This window comes from Mustela nivalis, assembly GCF_964662115.1.
Source record: "Mustela nivalis genome assembly, chromosome: 4".
Taxonomy (NCBI): domain Eukaryota; kingdom Metazoa; phylum Chordata; class Mammalia; order Carnivora; family Mustelidae; genus Mustela; species Mustela nivalis.
The window spans coordinates 81,251,062-81,265,074 of NC_139023.1; the positions used below are offsets into that span (position 1 = coordinate 81,251,062).

A 14,013-nucleotide genomic window follows, 5' to 3' on the forward strand; every position below is an offset into this window, starting at 1 on the left:
TAAAAACAAGATTCAGTGTTTCCTAGAGCATATACCATAAAATTTGAGTTTACCTTGGACCCAATTACTGAGAATCATGTTGGAAGCAGAGGTATTTAGGAGAAAAAGAAAAGAATAAGGGCTAAAAGGTAATAATAAAATATTAGGGTTATATACCCATTATATCTCAAAGGTAGGAAAAATATTAGGACTTTCCAAAACAAAGCAAAAATACCTTCCATAATAGATATAAAAGACATAGCTATCATATTATTCCTATCTTCTACTTTTCCTATAGCTTCTGCTAAGTGAGCATAACCAGCAGAGGACATCTAAAGCAAAGACAGCTAATCCATGGTTTTATCAGAAATGACCTGGGATCTCAGTAGAAGAGATGAGATGAGCCCATCAGATTCCTCCCTCAGGAATCTGAAACAGGATACTCTGGGGAAGTTTTCATTCAGCAGTAAGGGCAAAATCCAAACAGACATTTCAGCAAGGGCCATGATGCAGCAAAGTCTGAGTTCCTATTATGGACTATGTGCAAGCTATAGTGTAAGGGAGTCAAGAAACAGAGATAATAAGGTAGAAGAAACACACATGTTTTGATCATGTGGCCAGAAAGAGGAGGAAGAGGGGGTAGGCAAGAGCAGCTTTGGTTCATGACAACTCTCCTTTGGACCCAAGTATAATTCAATTACTGTCCTTAGATTTTTCTGAAATCTCTCTGAAACCTAAGGTTCCTTGTAACTAAAAGTACCCTAAGCAATATACTGTGTCCTAAGGTTAGGACACTTCTGACCAATCCTCTACATTTCATCTGTAAGAACTGGTACTCAGAACAAAAGCCTTTGATTAATCAAGAAGCAATTTACTATAAAGGGAACTGATTCACTGCTATTTATGTAAACTTGGGTAATTCATTTATTTCCTAAGCCTCACTTTTCTCATCTATAAAAAAAAAAAAAAAGGAATACATTTTAGGATTGTTGCAAACTAACAATAATATGTATACAGCACGTGGCCCCTAGGCACTCAAAACTTGGTTATTGTCATTTTCATCAAGATAAAACGTAAAACTTATTCAAAGCATTTCCACTCTCTTTATCTAATTGAATGCACTCTACAGCCCTGATAAGGTGGGTAAAGCAAGTGTTACTCCATCCATTTTACAGATGGTTTAGTGAAGATCCATAACTCCCCAGGACCAAAGAGCTGGCAAGTAAAAAACATGTAGACTTGAACACAGGGCTTACAATTGCCAATTAATATTTTTTACTAGATAGCCTTTCATTTCATCAAAGTCTGGAGAGTGCATTCATAGATTAGGAAAAAAATTACAACCAAAAAGCTGAGAAGCTGTGAAGAAAAGGGTCCGGATTAACCCTCAATTAAAGTGAAAAACCCAGTCCATTAAAATTCCCTTTTCCTGGGTATTCCTGATCTGAGATTTGACCATTCTTTGAAACACCACAAGATCACCAAAATGCACACACAGCCCCATGAGATAATCGAAAAAGTGGTACTTTCTATGGCAGAAGAAGAGAAATTCATTATATTAGACAATTCCAGAAGAATGCCATGAGAGACCAAGACCAATATAAGTAAATGTAGGAAAGGAGGGAGAAGGAGGGGGAAGGAGGGAGGAAATTATTTCTGGCACACCTCATTACTACAGAAACTCACCTCCTAATCCCCAGGGCAATTCACACTTTTATAGATCAGTATGTCAAATGACTTTTTTCAGATCTTAATAAAATAATTCTGAAACTTTCAGATTTAAATTGTGAACAAACTTTACATTAGACGATATGGCATTTCTAAATAGAAGCTAGTTGTTAAATCTTTCCAAAGTTTCTCTTTTATATAAAATATAAAGGTTTTCATTGTAGTACACATTTACTTTCTAAAGACTTCAATAAAAAAAGCTATTAAAACCACAGCCATGCCCTAGTATAGAAAACCTCACAGGGGCATGAGAATTCTGTTTGGCACCTGGAACATTACGAATACACAATACAAACTAAGCCCTGCTCCCTGTTCATTCCTGTTGGCAGCCTTGACAGGACAATCCAGGTCAGATGAGATGAAGCACACAGGATTCTCCTTTAACTGCTCTAGGGCCTCAGGTTCCTTGATGACATGACCTCTAAGGTCTCACCTATAAGTAAATTTCTAAGCTCTATGAACTTTCTTTCTGAGTCATTCCTTCAAATCAAGTTTAATGAGACAATCAGATGACTGAAATGCCTCTCCAGTCTAATAAATGTTCACCAGTTTTGCATGTCTTTTTGACCCCAAAGCCTAAAGTGATCATAGGCTCAGGGTTTAGAGAGTGTACTTTGGCACTTGCTAGCTGTGTCATCCTGGGAAAGTAACCTGAACAATCTCTGTGCTTTCATTTCCTCAACCATAAAATAGGACGATGTCTACCTCATAGTATCGTCAAAAGGATTAAATGAGTTAATGAGTTTAATACATATTAAATGACTGCTTAAAAGAATGCCTACAACATTTTAAGTTCTCAATAACTATTAGCTGCTTTTATTATCATCTTTCAACTATGCCACATTCCTTAACACATGCAAGCACAAAGTTTATGGAAATACCTGCTAAATGTGCATAGAGATCAAGGACAGGAATGTATGAAACAGTGCACTGCTTGCTACAGGCTGCATCTCTTCAACTGAGCTGAAATGAGCTTCATGTTGTTCCATGGTTGGCCTGTACTACCAATCTCTGCTGGCAAATTCCCATCATAAGGAGACTGAATAGCAGAATGTGGGTGGAACTGGAAAAATCCATTCTTACCATGGGCCCTGCATTCTTTGCTGTCTCTGTATGATAGCACACTGGATATGATATACTGCTAACAGGTTCTAAGAGCTCTGGGAGTGGGCTGAAAACAGAAAGAACTCAGGGCATATTGGAGGAAATGGCATTCAAGACATCTCCCTATAGTCCACAGGGGAAGGTCTTGAGCAACTTTTTTGAAGGCCATCAGGAAGAGGGCTTGTGATAAGTGAGCGGAAATTTCCAGATGGGAGGAGTGGGATGTGTGTGTCCCTGGCATGAAGTTTGGGAAAGCCCACATGGAAAAAGGCCAATAGTGTTGCCATAACGAGGGAGCACAAAATAAGGCATAGCAGCAGGTATATTCAGCAATGTCCAGTTGAAGAGTTTTAGCCCATTTTGCCAAGCTCCAGAGAAATAATCTCCAACTAGTGTTACTTTGTTGTCCAGTTAGCTGCCTTTTAGTATTATACTTAGACTTTCTTTTCTTTTCTTAGAAAACCTCAAATGATTTCAAATTCCACAGAATGTTTAAATAGGTCACAATAACCAAAGAATGCTTTTTTCTTTTCAAATAGACCTCTGAAACTCTAGATTCCAGAGAACTAGATGTTAATTCCTTCTTTCTTCTGAAAAGACAGAATGGTAAATACAACCTGTCCCATTCACATCTCCCTCCACTCTGTTTAAGGGTTCTTAGACTACTGTTCAGTAAAAGGAAGGTGGTTTTTCTCAGGAAGAAAAAAATTCTCCAAGTTAAAGCAAGCTGGATAAGGATTTTTAAAGATTAGGGACTTCTCTAAGGACAAATTTACTGATTAAAAATCAGGGAATTTTATATCACCCTAGAGAGATTACCAAGGGGACTGTAAGGATTTTACAATAAAAAAAGTAATATTTAAACCTACAAACCCCACTAACTTACTAATATGGCAACCAATAGTGATGCTCAATTTCTGTTGCCATGGCCCAACAGGTAGATGTGAACTTCAACTCAATCTCAGAACTCTTTCATCCATGCTGCTCACATAGAAAAGAAAAAAATGAAAAATCTAGGAAGGATTTCTTTTTTCCTCTTTAAAGTTCATCCTGGGGTTTAGAAAGAACTTGGAAGAAAGATTCTAATTAGGAAGAAGTTACCCTCATTGGGACAAGAACTTCCTTTCACTCCCTTTTATAAGCTATGAGCACATGTTTTCCACATTGTGAAGTCATGGCTTTCCAGCATCTTCATCTGATTCTTGTTTCCTTTTCCAATCTAGAGAAATGAATCCAGACATTTTCACTGAATGTCACTTTCACCAAAAAGATCCTGATTAAGAATTTTAGCATCTTGGACTAGAAAACTTCCAGGATAGTTATTGCAACCCAGGGCTTCAAAGGAATAGAAACTGAGAGTAAGAGAAAGAATTATTGTAGAAAATCTATAATATAGCTGTTATTAATTGCCCCTTCCCCCAAATCTGGCTTTGCTCTTTCCCTATGAGCTTACTGTTGAGATTCTGTTGGGCATTCTAGCCAAGGCCATGGGATTTATGACAATGTAATATAGAGAATAAATAAGAAAGGAAGATGACTCACAGGCTCTAAGCCCGAGAAAAAGGGAATGCAGTAGAGGATAGAGGTAAGGGATTAATTTTAGAAGGAAGAGGATGGAGATAGGCTGAGAGGCAGTTAGGAATATGAGATTGTAGAGAAGATGTGAAATGCAGCCTCAAAAATAGATGAACAGTTAAAGCCATAAGATAAGCTCCCCTAGGGAGAGAATAATGAGCAACACATACAAGTTAGTGTGTATATCCATGTACACATACTCCTATGCATACAGGTTCAGGACCTGGGTGTTTGATGCACTCCAGAGTAGGAGGAAACAAAAAAGAAAGAGAAGAGCAAAGTAAAAAGGACAGGTTAGAAAAGCAGGAGGAAAAACTCCAAAATGTTCCAAAAGCAAAGAGTATTTTACTCTGGGGCAAACATTAACCAAACGAAAATTCATGTTCTAGACCATTAATGTCATACAAAGTAGACTTAAAGGCAAAATTAATTACTCCAGGCAAGACACTTACTATATAATGACAAATTCAACTTACAAGGAAGATATAATAGTTATCAAGCTGTATGCAATGAATAATACAGTCTCAAAACAAATAAAGCAATGATTGAGAGAATGTCAAGGAAAATAAACATTCTAACATCACAGTGGGAGATTTTTATATATTTAATTCAGTAACTGACAATCCTAAAAATCAGTAATATCATAAAAATGTCTAGTTATTTCTGACTATCAGATTCCAAACTCTATTATTAATATTAAATATCCTTTAATATTATTACCTCACTTATATTCCTCCTACTTGAAACTTTTCAATTTGAAACATGAGCTCTGGTCAAGCCAGTTCACCAAATACAATTTCTTGCTATCATTTTATTCCTCCCCTTAGGCTATGACCCCAAGCTGAAATGTGAGAGAGCCTGGAGCAAGGCTGGTAGGGTAGAGTTGTAGATCTCAGGGGTGGAGAAGGCAAAAGGGTAGGCTGACTCCAACCACAATACTATTCCCCAGCTTCTACTGGAAAACTGGGTTTGTTTTGAGACTCCCCTTCTGGTCAAGGGCCACTGCCCCAAGTTTGGGGATAACAGTCTGAAAAAGAGATGACAATATGGAAAACTTGAAGGATTAGAGGCCAATTGTGTTATCTCTTTTAGGAGAAAGTCAGTGGCCCAAGAAAATGAGTCAGAGAAAGAGTGGAGTGTCTATCATTTCAAGCTACAATGTGACAAACAAGGGGGGCACCAGAGAATAAACTGAAGTTGCCAGTGATTAAATAAGGAATAGGAGAGTAATGAGAAGCCAAGATAGAAGTTGAGTCTCATGGAGATCAAGTAGAATCTGTTATATTGTGAAGTTTTAGGACTGGTCCTTGATCTGACCACTTCTGGCACTTAAAGTAGCCATGGAGTGACTCAATATCTTGAAATGAGCCCTTCACATTCTGCCTCTTCTAACAGGTATTCCTCTCTCAGAATTTAGGCATACTTGGGACACACATGAGGAAAGAGGTATATGGCTTCCTTTTCTCCCTCCTGCAGCTGTATTGCACCTGTAAGTAGTTGATACATATAAAAGGACAAGTCATGATAAAGATAATTCTTTGTCTGCAACTTCCCCTAAGGGCAAGGAAAGCAGACGAGTCAATCACCTTTCTATACCAGCTTGTGGTCCTTGTCCTATTATCCCTGTCAACAGTTTATGAAAAAATATAAATAATTCAAGGCATAGTGTCAGTTGATAGTTTTAATAAACTCATAATTCTGCAGCATGAAAGCCATTTTGTTTTCTCATTTTATTTGCTGTCTAAAATAAGAACAACAATAATAATAACACCCAACACATAAGATATACCCTTAAATTAGGATTTACAAAAACCCACATAGTGTCGAAAGAGGCCATTTTCCAAAGAGTCAGAAAACAATGGAAATCAAAGAGCTCCAGGACATGTCCACCCTAAGGACTCTGTTTAAAGAATCAAAAGATGTTTAATAAATCATGGTGCTTTCTCTACACTAATCATAGAAAGTCCTGCCCCTTCCAGGGTCTCAGAAAAGCTGGAAAGGCTAAAATGACAAACGCGCTCAGGTGTAGTTTGAGGCTGCTGTTGGCACAGGCAACTGAAAGAGGTATATTGAAAGGGTTTTAACTCCTTGACATTGGTCTTAGCAAATTTTTTTTTTTATACTAAAAGCAAAGGCAATAAATATCCCAATAATAGGATTACATCAAACTAATAAGTTTCTGCACAGCAAAGGAAACCATCACCAAAATGAAAAGGCAACTTATGGAATGTGAGAAAATATTTGCAAATCAGTTATCTGATAAGGGGCTAATATCCAAAATATATAAAGAACTCATATAAATCAATAGCAAACACACAATCTGATTAAAAAATGGCAGAGGAACTGAAAGATATTTTTCCAAAGAACATGTACAAACTACAAACAGGTACATGAAAAGATGCTCAACATCATTAATCATCAGGGAATGCAAATAGAAACTACAATGGGATGGCACTCACAGCTGTTTGAACTGCTATCATCAAAAAAAGAGATGGGGGGCCTGGTTAGCTCAGTCAGTAGAGCACGTGATTCTTGATCTCAGAATTGTTAAGTTCAAGCCCCGTGTTGGGTGTGGCATTCACTTAAAAATGAAATCTTAAAAAAAAAAAAAAGATTAGAGATACAAGTTTGGATGAGGATGTGGGAAAAAAGGAAACTTGTGCACTGTTGGTGGGACTGTAAATTGGTGCAGCCACTATGGAAAATAGTATGGAAACACTTTATGTTACTTATACTGGAATTAAAATTTAAAGTAAATAAATAAAACTTTTTTTTTTTTTTAAAGAAAAGAACCATAAAGAAACATGGTTAATGATATGCCTATGAAGTGTTTAGGGGTGAAGTGAACTGGCATTCACACTTACTTTGAAATGCATAGAAAAAGTAAGATGAATTGCTGGCTAGAAGAGGGAGAAGAGGTACTGATGTGGGATAAAGCAAGTAGAATAAAATATAGTCTCAGCACAGTGGGGAAAAAAACAAAAGAATATAGGTTCTTTAATATATTTTTTTTTAATTTCTAAATAAAACTATCATATTATCCAGCAATCTCACTTCATGGTATATAACTGAAGGGGGGAAAAAATCACTATCTTGAACAGATATCTGCACTCCCAAGTTCACTGCAGCATTTTCACAATAACGAATATATGGAAACAGCCTAAGAGTGAATTTAAAAAGAAGAGTGATATAAATAGAAAGCACACACACAATGGAATATTATTCAGCCATGAGAAAGAAAATCCTACCACTTGGGAGAACATAGATGGAACTAGAGTGTATTATGTTAAGCGAAATAAATCAGAGAAAGACAAACACTGCATAGTATCAGAAATACGTGAATTTTAAAATTAAAAAAGTCAAACTCATACCAACATAGTAGAAAACTGGTTTCTAGGGACTGGGTGGTTGTGGTAGGAGCAGATAGGGTGACACTGGCAGAAGGGTACAAACTTTAAGCTTATAAGATGAATAAAGTATGAGGATCTAATGTAAAACCTAGGGACTATAGTTGATAATATACTGTATTGTATAACTGATCACTTGCTTAAACGATCTCACTAATAAACAAACAAACAAATAAATAATTATGTGAGGTGATGGATATGTTCATCAACTAGATGGGGTGGGGACTCCTTTCATAATGTATACATCTATCAATCACCATGATGTATACTTTAAATATCTTATAATTTGTTTTGTCAACTATACCATAATAAGATTTAAAAAAGAGTTTAAGCTCTCTAAACAACCTTTTAATGCTGAGTCTCTGGTTTTTAGAGTACTGTCAAAGCTCTGCCGGAAAAAAAAAAAAAAACCAAACCCAAAAACAAAACAGGCACGGCAACAGCAAATAGTAGAGATATCAAATAACATTGGGGATAATAGCAGATAGAGAGGAGGGTTTTTCCCACACTATGGATGATTAAAGGGGATCTTAATGCTATTTAGGAAACAAGGGATAAGGCCCAAAAGAGAGTACAGTGATCCTTTACTTGGGTTCCACCTGACAAGACTTAGCACCAAACTCCACATTATAAAAAGTCCTGATCTGTCAGGCTTCCCATCTAATTCAAAAAATGATTCTGTTGCAATACTTGGACAGCTCCTGTGGTCTAGACTGAAGTCCAGATTCTTTCTTGGTTTAATGCCAGTTTTCTGTCTTCTTTATATCAGGCTCTGTGTTGTTTTGTAATTTACACAATCAAATGCTGTCTGTTCAAAGGGGAAGATCATTAGAGGGTTTGCAGGAGCCCCTCAAATACTCCATTCATTTTTAATGGGGTACTTGACATCCTGCAAAGTTCACATACATGAGGAAGAGATTGCACAGCATGAAATGGAAAAAAATACACTGCCTATTCCTCCAGGAGGATGCTGATAATGTGAGGCAACTAGTACATGACATGTTTTATAGGACAGCTCTGTAAATGGTCATGCCTTTCAGCACAAAACAAATTAAAACATAATCATAACCCCAGTACCACTGTTACCACTGGGTGGCATTCTTTGTGATTAAATATATATCACATTGTTTCCAGGACTGCTAGGATAAAAACTGTCAAATTCAGGATGCTAATTTATTTCAAGTTTTGAAAATAAAAGTGATATAACAAAAAATTATCTTTTAATTAATACTTTATACTTAGTTATGAGTCAAATCATTATGATGAACATTGAGGGGTTGTCCAAATATCCTTCCAACATTGTAGTGTCATAGCGTTAAATATTGTTAAAAATAAATAGGTCATTTAGTAAATATTTTCAGTTCTTTAAGGTTTAAGTTTACTTTCAAAAAAAAAAAAAAAGAACCCCAAGATATGAAAAGACAGAGTTACAAAAGGTAAACTGGAAAGAGGGTATATAATGTTTGTGTTTTCTTCAGGAGTTCACCACAGAATTCCTTCATAGCAAACTCCTGTGATGAAATGGAGAATCTGTTACCCTCAGGTGGGTTCTTGCTACTATGTACTTCGGGTGATTTTCTTCTGTTAACATTTGGGGGGATCAAAGAGACGGGTTTTAAGGGTTTTATTCAAAGAAAGAGTAAACCTTTCCCAGCCTCCTCTCTCTGCCAAGCTCCATTTTTGAGAGCACATCTAAGACTCTGACACAAGTTGGCTACCAATCTTTGCACCCTGTATCAGAAAGGGTGCCTATTGTTAGCTGTCCATAACATCAGTTTTTTTTTTTTAAGATTTTATTTATTTATTTGACAGAGATTACAAGTAGGCAGAGAGGCAGTCAGAGAGAGAGAGAGGGAAGCAGGCTCCCTGCTGGGCAGAGAGCCAATGCGGGACTTGATCCCAGGACCCTGAGATCATGACCTGAGCCAAAGGCAGCCACCAAGGTGCCCCCATAACCTCAGCTTTATGTAAAAACAATTAACCAGCATTTCAGGGGCCCTCTGGCAAAAACTTTTTTTATGGTCCTGGCACTCAATCTCTTCTCATCCGAGTCTACATTCAATTACATTCAATAAAAAGAATATGAATGTTGGAGTCTGAATTCCAATCCTAACTTCCAATCCTAACTCCACCTATTAGTAGCCAACTGACTGCAATATTCTGGGGCTTCAGTTTTCCCATCAGTAATGGGAGTAATGATACCAAATCATTGAAGAGCAGGAGAAGTCAAATGTTGATAAAACATCCTGCCCTGGGCCTGTTACATAACAGGTGCTTAACAAATGGGAGGTTTCATGATGACAGCTATGATCCTGGGTGTTTCCTGTCTTTTTTCTTTCTCTTGGCTGGTTTTTTTTCTTTCTTCCTTGTATGTTTTTAATATTTTTCAAGTAGGCTCTCTGTTGATCCAGAGTTCCTTTCTCTTTACTTGTATTTCCCCCCATAAACCCCTAATCTCTTATTCTCCCTCCTCACCAGCAAGCTCAGTGGATCAGCATTCTCATCCCTTTCAACAGAAACCATCAGGCCTTTCTCTTTAACCCCACCTGGAACCAGACTATTTCTAAAGAACAATAGTACATCTCCATGTCATTATAATTCAGGTCCCCTGACCCTCATCAGGTTGAATAGGATGCCAAATCCACAATGACTTTTAGGGGACAGAAACTGTCAAAAATTCCTCTTTACTTTTAAAATAGAATTTAATTATAAAGCCTTTAATGTACAGGTAACTTTTAGGATCAAGTCTATGGTTCTTGAGAAGTGAGGGTCACACGTTTAAAAAGAAATTCTATGCAATATTTGTTCTTTTCCTGTTTTGGAAAGGAGACAAGAGTAAAAACACCTAAAATTTATTGAATGTCTACTTTGTGTAAAGTACTGTGTTAAGTGTTTATAACCATTATGTTATTTAATCTTCATAACTATCCTCATAAAGTGAGTATTGTTATCTTCACTTTTTGATGAAAAAAACTGAGATTCCAAAAGGTCAAGTGACTTGCCTAATACATGAATCTAGTAAGAGGCAGAGCCAATACAAATCTAAGATTGCCTCACTGTTTATGGCACAAAAAGCTTTAAACATGCACAACACAATAAAATATGTTATTCTTGTTGTCTTAACAATTTTACCTAGTACTCTGGATCGTGAAACACCCTCATATAGGTGGGAGTGAAAGAACTCTGACACCTTGAGCACACTGAAGATGGGTGGCTGCAAAACTCTCAAATTGCCAGAAGTCTTAAGGACTAGTCTGATCCTTTTTTCATTTCAGGGTTTCCAGAAAGCCCCTAATCACATAGTGGGAAGCTCTTTAAGCTCTCACAATCATATAGAAAGCACTAATTCTGCTGACTACAAATTAATTCTCTTTTCCTTGAACTCTGTAGGGACAAAAGTATGGAAAGACTATGGTCTCTTCCATTCTTGGATGGGTAAGCCATGGGCTAGCCAGGTAAAAGCCCAGGACTCCAGTCTTAACCAGGCACTATAACAGGACTGGGAGCTCAAATTCTATCGGAAATACAACCTAAGAATATGGGAAACTGTGTTTATCAGGCCTCCTGTCAGGGATTTTACTGAATGTGGTGGAAAGGAATGCCTTAATAAGCTGCTTGGGGTAAGCAAAAGAGACTCACAAGGGGTATGATAAAGTCATGGCTAATGAGCTCTCAATTGTGTTCTAAGGAGGCGAGGTTCAAAGGACTATAGGGCCCTCGTTTTATAGGGTGGGGTTTGCATATTTGAATCTAGAGCTGGATTTCCCAGGAGTCTAGCTTTTGCCACCCAACATCTAATCGTTCATTCAATACATATGCATTGAGTGATTACTATATATGTTCTGTTTGAGATGCTAGGAATAAACCAGTGAACAACATGACAAACAAAAATATTTCAATCTTTCTTCTAAATAAATACTAAAAAAATACTTAGAGGCATCTCATTTCAACATGTAGCAGCCAACCAAGCTAATACAGAACCCTCTTCATCCTATAAAATAAAAGTGACAGACATAATATACCCAACAATGTTTTTTACATAGTTGAGATTAAAAGAAAGGATATTCCAGATATCAGAAATAAAAAGGAAACATAAAATTGAAGTAGTAACAATGGACCAGAGAGGTGACTGGACTAACTGGACAACTTAGTCTGGTAAGTTCTAGGGTTTCAGTAGTGATGTGTGTCAGGAGATGTGGCTTTAGGCTCATACATGACAGGAAGCTAGACATGAAGCCTCTAAATAAAGCTGGCACCCACAAAGTTAAACATCCACAGTGAAGGGAACTAACATATCTGTTCATCAGTTGAGGAAGTCACAACACAAGGGAGAGTGTCTCTTCCCAGAGCATTTGTGTGAAAAATAAAAAGCACAGGTGTATGTCACGTCCAGTTTGGGAGTTCACATTTACACTGACAGGTGTTAGAAATGAACATAAAAACTGGATCCAGACTGCATGTGACAGCACAAAATGGAACTCATTCTCTAGGGCACACAAACTCTAGAGGAAAGCCATTCCCACTGAAGAGGAGTTCACAAAGCATACATAGAAATAATCTACATTGAGTGAGAATGGACACAAAAACTGTGGAGGATTAGCACTTCCAAATAGCGGAGATAGTAAAATAATTTGGAATGGGCTATTTAAAACAGGATGTCTAGAAAGATCATAAAAAGGAATGAATGAAAACTGTAAGAAAAGAGATGGGTGCTATGGGAAAAATTAAGACTATCAGTTTGTTATTGTGTCAAATTGCTAATATGCTGTGAATATCAAAGTATTCACCAAAGTACAAACCCACCTTGAGTGCCCATAGGGCTGATTCTAACTCTGCTTCTATTTTTATGATTCTGTAATTTCTTTTAATGCATCCATAGAAACAGTATTCACCAACACAAAAACAGAACTGGGTGGTATTTTATTACTGTTTCAAGAACTTCTCAGTTCAATATATTCAACTTTACTTTAAAAGACACTAAGGAACAATGACATCAATTGAGTACCTATATTGTATTAGTCAGGATGAAGGCTAAACTTTCGCAATGAAAAGCTGCCAAAAGACAGAGGATTGAAGAAGATAGATATTTATCTCTCCCAAATAAAAGTCAGGAAAGTCTATTCTGACAAGACAGCTCTGCTCGAACACATCATTTAAGGACCCACATGCCTTTCATTTTACTTTTCCACCATCTTATGGGACATTTTGTTTAATTTTCATGGTCAAAGCTAGGCCACAAAAGAGACCTATTTCACCTCAGGGGAAAGGGGCCAGATCAAATGGGAGCATAAGCTTATTGGTTTAAGGCCAAGTTCTGGAAATGGCACACAATATTTCTATTTCATCACCTGGTCTAACGTCAATGACAAGGCCTCATCCAACTGCAAGGGTATCTAGAAAAAATCGTTTCTAGTTAAGTGACCATGTAGCTAGCTAAAATTCTATTCCTCTGAAAGAAGGGGAAAATATATCTGGGGATAATCTAGTAGTGTGTTATAGCTATAATTATAGAAGTTTTGGGAGGGTGAGATAATTCAGTTTTGTGGGTTTTTTTTTTAAACTTTTAAAATATGTTCAGCTTATCAGTCAATCACAACTATAGGTCTTTCTCAACTTGTGATGGGGTTATGAACTGATAAATGGACCATTAGATTGAAGATATCATAGGTCAAAAATATGTTTAAGGGGTGCCTGGGTGGCTCACTTGGTTAAGTTCCTGCCTTTGGTTCAGGTCATGATCTCAGGGTCCTAGGACTGAGCCAGCAAGGGGCTCTCTCCTCAGCAGGGAGTCTTCTTCTCTCCCTGCCTCCCATTCCTGCTCTCTCTCTCTCTCTTTCTCACAAATAAATAAATAAATAAATAAATCTTTAAAAAAATACATTTAATACACCTAACCTACCAAACATCATGGCTTACTTAATCTCACCTACCTTATATTATATTACATTATATAGCCTCTACTACTGGAATATTTACATTAGCCTATAGATGGGCAAAATCATCTAATACAAAGCCCATTTTACAATGAAGTGTTTAATACCTCATGTAATTTATTGGAATACTGTACTGAAAGTAAAAAACAGAATGGCTGCAAGGGTACAAAAAGATTATAAGTATTTTGCTTCTGTACTTTCATGATCATACGGTTGACTGGGAGCTGCAGCTTGCTGCCATTTGGCATCATGAGAGTATTGTACCTCAGATCATGGGCCTAGGAAAA

The 14,013-nt window shown here is 37.1% G+C and overlaps 1 long non-coding RNA gene across 2 annotated transcripts in view; it reads left to right on the forward strand.

The window, feature by feature from the left end:
* Positions 1-14,013, forward strand: part of LOC309863177 — a 40,548-nt gene that overhangs the window by 14,300 nt on the left and 12,235 nt on the right. For both annotated transcript variants that reach the window (XR_014310916.1, XR_014310917.1), the window contains exon 2: positions 9,272-9,336. This is a non-coding gene — a long non-coding RNA (uncharacterized lncRNA). The remainder of the gene's footprint in view (positions 1-9,271; positions 9,337-14,013) is intronic.